The sequence below is a fragment of the Myotis nattereri genome (genome assembly GCF_964212035.1).
Source record: "Myotis nattereri genome assembly, chromosome: 3".
In the NCBI taxonomy this organism is placed as follows: domain Eukaryota; kingdom Metazoa; phylum Chordata; class Mammalia; order Chiroptera; family Vespertilionidae; genus Myotis; species Myotis nattereri.
Window position 1 is genome coordinate 196369706 of NC_138077.1, and position 6822 is coordinate 196376527.

Sequence of the window (6822 nt, forward strand, 5' to 3'; positions counted from 1 at the left end):
TGATCAGGAAGAGCCAAATCTCCCACAAAATATCCCAAATAACTGATGCAGATATTCTGCCCTCAGGGAGGTGGGACATGCTCCCCATTGCTTACGTGGGGGCTGCTCAGGGTGACTTCCTTCCGAAGAGGACAGCGGGGCGAACCGAAGAGAAGGGGCAGAGGACCCTTCTCAGGGGGCATTTCTGACAAGCGCCACCTCAGCCAGCCATCAGGTCACCATCAGCCCGATAAGCCAGGTCGGTATGACGTGTCCAGCGGCAGCCTTGCTCAGGGCGCCGGCAGCCCCTGGCAGCCTTGGAAAAGGCCCGTTTTTCATAAACACAAGCATATCCACAGCCCCCATTTACTCCTGGCGGTGTCTGTCCATGACCTTGTGGGGTGGGGACCAGAGCCCCGAAGCACCTGCTGTCGCCTCAGCTCCTAAGAGCTCAGAGGCACCGGAAGTGCCATCACTGAGGCCAGGACGGAGCGGGAAGCCACAGTCAGCGGCGTCCGGGAGGCTCTGCCGAGGCGCCGCAGCGCCCAGTGAATGGACGGGGCCCAGCTGTGACCGAGCTGGCAGTGTCCAGAGGCAGTGAAGAGCAGCAGTGGTGTCCAGGGCAGGTCCCAGCAGCTGGGTCAGAGGGACACGGGCACCCGGAGGCGCCAGCAGGCCGAGGTGGCCCTGAGGTTAGCAGTGTGCATCCTTAGGCAGAGACCGGGACTCGGAGTTGCTTACAGCGTGTTCCCAAACCTCCTGCCTCGGGCCCAGAGGGCCTGCTTCTGTTTTTCCAGTTCATGAGGTCAACAATCTTGAGCATGTCCTTCGGCAAATCAGAGAACTCCCACCAGAGTCAGGTCCACGCTTGTCTCGGTGACCTCTGGCCGAGCAGCCTGCTGCCGCCTGGCAGTGCAGGGGGTGCTTCTGGGAAGGCAGGGTTCCCAGTGACTTTCTCCCCCCCGGTGGCCCCTGGCTGCTCAGTGTGGTCCAGATCAGCCCCCTCTTTCCCCTTGACTCCAAAGCTAGGATGAAGAATGTGCTCAAAAGCATCCACGGAAAATGAACGTTTGTCCTCTTTCCGCCATCAGCGGGGGAAGCCAATTTACAGAAACCGGTCCATCTCAGGGAGGCAAGACTGAGAGCGTCCCCCTTGTCAAACCCATGGCGGCTCCAGTGCTACGTCCATGCTTAACATCGTCTATGACACTTTGTCCATCTCATTAAATATTCTTTGAAAGCATTACCTCTTTCCATCTTAAAACTCTTTTGAAAAAATATTTTTATTGATTTCAGAGAGGAAGGGGAAGTGAGAGAGATAGAAACATCAATGATGAGAGAGAATCACTGATTGGCTTCCTCCTGCACACCCCCCACTGGGGATTGAGTCCGAAACCCAGGCATGTGCCCTTGACTGGAATTGAGCCCAGGATCCTTCAGTGCTCTATCCACTGAACCAAACTGGCTATGGCAGTGGTGGGCAAACCGCGGCTCATGAGCCACATGCGGCTCTTTGGCCCCTTGAGTGTGGCTCTTCCACAAAATACCATGTGTGGGCGCGCACATACAGTGCGATTGAAACTTCGTGGCCCATGCGCAGAAGTCGGTTTTCGGCCTGGGCGTTAGAAGAAGTGGGGGGTGTCGTTCGGTCTGGCGCCCGCGGGATACGCAGCACGGGGGAGGTGTGCGTGATTCATGCACGAGTTGAGTGAGCCGGTCAGTCAGCAGTGTCATTGTGCAGTGGTTAGTGCTAGCCGTGTCCGCAAATCGCGCGCTGGTGACAAAAGTACCTACTCGAAGCATAAAGTTACCTGTATTTTTCCAACCAGCTGCAAATCCTACAGGTATTTTTGTCATCAATTTAAGAATTGTAATTATTTTGTGTTGGTGGCTTTATTATTATAAAACGAGGACGTTTTTTAGCAAAGGCCAGCTTAGGAGTACCCTAATTAAGTTAATAACAATGTACCTACCTATATAGTTTAAGTTTTTAAAAAAATTTGGCTCTCAAAAGAAATTTCAATCGTTGTACTGTTGATATTTGGCTCTGTTGACTAATGAGTTTGCCGACCACTGGGCTAGGGCCATCTTAAAACTCTTAAAGCAGTAACTCTGCCGTGGAGAAGTCTGGACAGTACTATCTTACCATGTGATGAAGGTTCCTCTCACCTGTGATGTTCTGTGGCTACCACACGCCCCTGATCTGATGTGGGGAGAAGGCACTTCCCTGTGGAATTCTCGCCCCAAACCCTTAAGACCAGTTTAATCAGGAGAAAAACATCAGAGTAACCCAAAGTGAGGAACACTCCACAAACTGCCCGAGTGTTACTCCTCAGAACTGACAAGGTCATGAAAAGCAAGGAAAGCCCGAGCGACGACCACAGGCCAGAGGAGTCCGGGGAGGCATGGCAGCTGAATTCAACCAGTAACCAGGGCGCCACAGGACAGGCGAACGCAAACTGTCTCAGGGTCCCGCTCTGGGCCCTGAGACTGAAAAAAAAGACATCAGTGAGAAAACTGGTGAAATCCAAATACAGTGCGTAGTTATAGTGACGCACCATGGTAATGTAAGACGCTCACGATGGATGGAAATGGCTGAGGGCATATGGAACTCCGTGTATTATATTCGGAGCTTTTCTGGGAGCCTAAACTTATTTCAAGAGAAGCCATTTATTAAAAGAATTCACTCCCCACAAAAAACCAAACAGTCTTTCCTTGGCTTCCGTGATATTGTGCCGTATACCCTTCCTGTGTGTGTGTGTGTGTGTGTGTGTGTGTGAGTGTGTTCTCACTCACCAAATGACAGCTACCATGTTAGGTGCTGTGAATAAGGAAGCCAACAAAGCAAACCCAGTCTGGTTCCTGCCCTCATGGGAATATAGTTTAGAGCAGCCGTCGCCAACCTTTCGGACCTCACGGCCCAGCAGTGATCCGCGGACCACCGGTTGGTGAACGCTGGTTTAGAGCAGGAACTTTGAATTGAGTTGGACTTGAGGTTGAACCAGCTCTGCTCCTCCCTAGAGACTGCATGATCCCAGGTAAGTCCCTTCATCCACTGAAACCTGTTCTTCTTCTCTGTAAAACGTGAATAAGGACGTCCACTTTATGATATCGTTGTGAAGGTTCAATGCGATAATATACAAGAGTCCCAACCCATAGTAAATGCTCAGTAAACGCTCACCAAAGGAACCACTGACACCTGGATCGTGTCTGCAGCCTCCCATGCAGTTTCTCTAGTTTCACTTCTATGGAAGGCGTTTAAAGCAAGAAGCAACCAAGAACAACGACGACAAAGGTAAATCCTGGTGATAAGTAGGCAGAGGCTGTATAAAAGAGGCGCTGTCATGCAGAAATGGAGGAATCGGCAAACAATTTCGTGAAAGGCATTGGGCCAAAGCCTGGTTAAAACCCTACTTTGATTATTTTTTTATGACAATGAAGCATTTTAGAATATCAGGAGATAGAGAGACTGGCTGGCTTCCTAAATCAATTCTACCACTTACTAACCTTGGCAAGTTACTTATCTCTCTGGGCTTACTTCCTCATCTGTCAAGTAGGGACAATAATAGTCCTTACCTCATAGACTTGCTGTAAGGATTAATATAGGTAATCAAAATAGGTAAATATAGGATTGAGATAGGTAAAGCATTTAGACCAGTCCCTGGCTCAGAGTAGCTCTGTACGTGTTATCTGTCACTGCCCGTTTACCCCCAGTGCCACGTGGGGCTAATAGCACCTTCCCCAATGGTGGGAGATTCCCATTATCCAAATGGACCAGAATAACAGTTCACTTGGTCTGAGGGGACCTGGTCAAGTCTCTGCCACAACGACCAGAATAACAGTGGGAACTGTAACCCGGCCTGCCATTCATTTGACATTGTTTCCATAAATGCTGACTCTGACTAGACAAACAGCATGCTTGTGTCGGAATCCCAGGAACTCACTTCCGAAGATACAGGCTCTGACCTTCAGTCACCCCAGTTCTGGGAGATGCTGCCAGTGGAAGGAAATGGCTGAGGGGGAAACAGCTGACCTTCAGACCTTCAGCGACCTTCAGATGACGTGGAGGCAGGATGACAAAGACCAGGGTGATGCACATCAGACCATCACTTGACCAGTTTCCAGGTCCTTATCGGCACGGACTTCGCTGGCCTGCACCTAGAGGACTTCTCAAACCCCCCTCCCCCACTCAGCAGCAAGACCCTTTCCATATGAAACTAACCTCATAGATATAAGATTTAAAACTAATGGGGGGTGGGGGGAGGTAATAGGGGAGGGACACATAATAGAAATAGAACCACAGTTGTTTAATAGCTGCTCACTATGAAGGGGAGATTTTCTTACAGACCCTGGGAAACTGAAGGACGTGTCACACGAAGGAGAACAGGCCTGGAGATAAGGCAGCCCGGAGCCCAGATGAAGGACAGAACATCTCTGAAGGGAGACAGCATTCCAGGGCTAATCTTCGCAAGGACGACGGAAGAAGGCAGGCCCTGGGAACTCACTAACTTCAGATTTTTTCCCCACCCACTAGCCCTGTACAAGAGCTTGAACTGAAATGTCAGAGCACTCTTTCTCAAGGTGCTACCCTGCTGCTCGCTCAGGTCGCCTGCTATCTGATTAATCAACGCTCATAAAAGATTCCACCTTGTCTCTGCTTATTGGCTTAGTGGTGAAGGCAGTAACGGACCCTTCCGTGCCCAGTATCACCAGAACGTTTCATAGTGGGAGGTCTTTTCACTTAAAAAAGTTACTTCTTGCCCTGACTGGTTTGGCTCAGTGGATAGAGCGTTGGCCTGCGGACTCAGGGGTCCCGGGTTCGATTCCGGTCAAGGGCATGTACTGCGGTTGCGGGCACATCCCCAGTAGGAGATGTGCAGGAGGCAGCTGATCGATGTTTCTAACTCTCTATCCCTCTCCCTTCCTCGCTGTAAAAAAATCAATAAAAAATATATATTTTTGCCGGAAGCCGGTCCATCCTTGCTGCTTGACACAGTCGCTGCAGGAAAGAAACATCTGCACAGCATATGTTTCAAGGGACCTGGCGTATATAGCATACTGTTCTTAATATGTTTGCTCCCCTTAGCGCTGTGTGTTTTAACCAAGGTCACCTCTCTGAGAAAGGTTGTTTCCCCAGGTTGGAATTTTTCCCTGAAGTCAGGGAAGGGATGCCTCTCCTAGAAAGGTTGTTTCCCCAGGTAGGAATTTTTCCCTGAAGTCAGGGAGGGGATGAAACTCCTTAACTAAGTGCCAGGCGGGTAATCACTACAAACAATCATGCTTAAGCTACATAATCTTTACTCCCTGGAATGGAGATAAGAAACGCCCTAACCTTTGTAATAGAAATTGACAGGATTAAAATCAACTGGGATAAATACGGATGTAACAAGACAATAAACAGCAGAACCTCTCTGGAGATCGAGACCAGAACTTGGCTGGAGATCCTGGCTAGGCTGCTGATCAACTGAACGCTGTCTCCGTGTCATTCCTTCTTCGCCGACTCCATCTATGCCTTTGGGAACCCCTGGACCTGCTGGGGTTGGACCCCGGCATATTTTTTTAAAAAAAGTTACTTCTTGAGAGCGTTGGTTGGATGTCACCAGTGACATCAATCTCAACTCTTACCTCATTTGGGACCCTGACAGCCAGATCATGATAGCTTTCAATACGGGTTACACAGCAGCTTCCTTTGTGTGTGCGTGCGTGTGTGTGTGTGTGTGTGTGTGTGTGTAGTAAACCTTATTTTTAAGAAAAGATTTAGATTTATAGAAAAAAAAAATTGAAGATTAGTACAGAGAGTTCCCAAATACCTGGCATTCAGTTTCCTGTTTTTAACATTATCTTGCCTTTTAAATTCAACACGATGTCTTTGAGATGCATCCATGTTGGTGTGTGGATCTAACGTATTCATTCTCACTGCAGCGTAGTATTCCGTGAACCTGGAAGCTTTTCGTGGTGTCCCATGGCCCAGGCTTTAGTGCCCGGAATCCCATCTTCCTCTTAGTGAGGTCCATCCAAACTGAGTTCGGCAGTGAAAATACTCACATGGTAGTAATGTTATAAAATGTCGTCTGGTTTTCAATGTTAAGAATCAATCTAGAGGCAAAGTATGGCAAACTGAACCACTTTTTGGAGAATGTACATACTCCAAACCTTCACAAAGTAAAAGTAAAAAATTGAGTTGATGGAGGAAGGCAGAAGTGGGGAGGGGAAATTATTCATTTCACACAGAGGAAAATCAAAAGATACAATCTAAGGAAGAAACAGTTAAGATTATTATTCAAAATTATAATTGTAACCAATAGAAAAACTACAAATATGAGTATAAAAAATTTGGGAGGAGAAAGGGGAAAAGGATGGTTAATGAAATCCCACAGCAGGGAATCAGTCGATACTGCTAACACCAACACATCCAGCACCAGAGTGTGAGGACATTATTCACAGTTATGGAAGTGACATAAACAAACAACTAAAATGACAACCTAATAAAATAAAATAAAAAAGAAAGAAAGGAAAAAAAGCAAGGCTGCTCCTGAGTTGGGAAGTGAGAGGACATGTTAAAGTTTCGATGTCTAACTTTTATAGTTGGCTTCCATGTGCATTTTTATCTCTGTGAATTATCTTTTTATATTTTGAGATAATAATTAAAATAGCAACTAATTAGGCGAAACTGTAGATCTGATTCCGACATTTGCCTAGGGCTTCAGGCTCGTTCAGTCACTCGCCATCCCCGGGAGCAAGTTCACACACTCAGACAGTCCAGGCCCTCGGGCCACCTTTGGCTTCACCCACCTGCCCACCCGCCTGCCTCCGCGGGAGCCCGAGGACGGGAGGGAGAGCGCG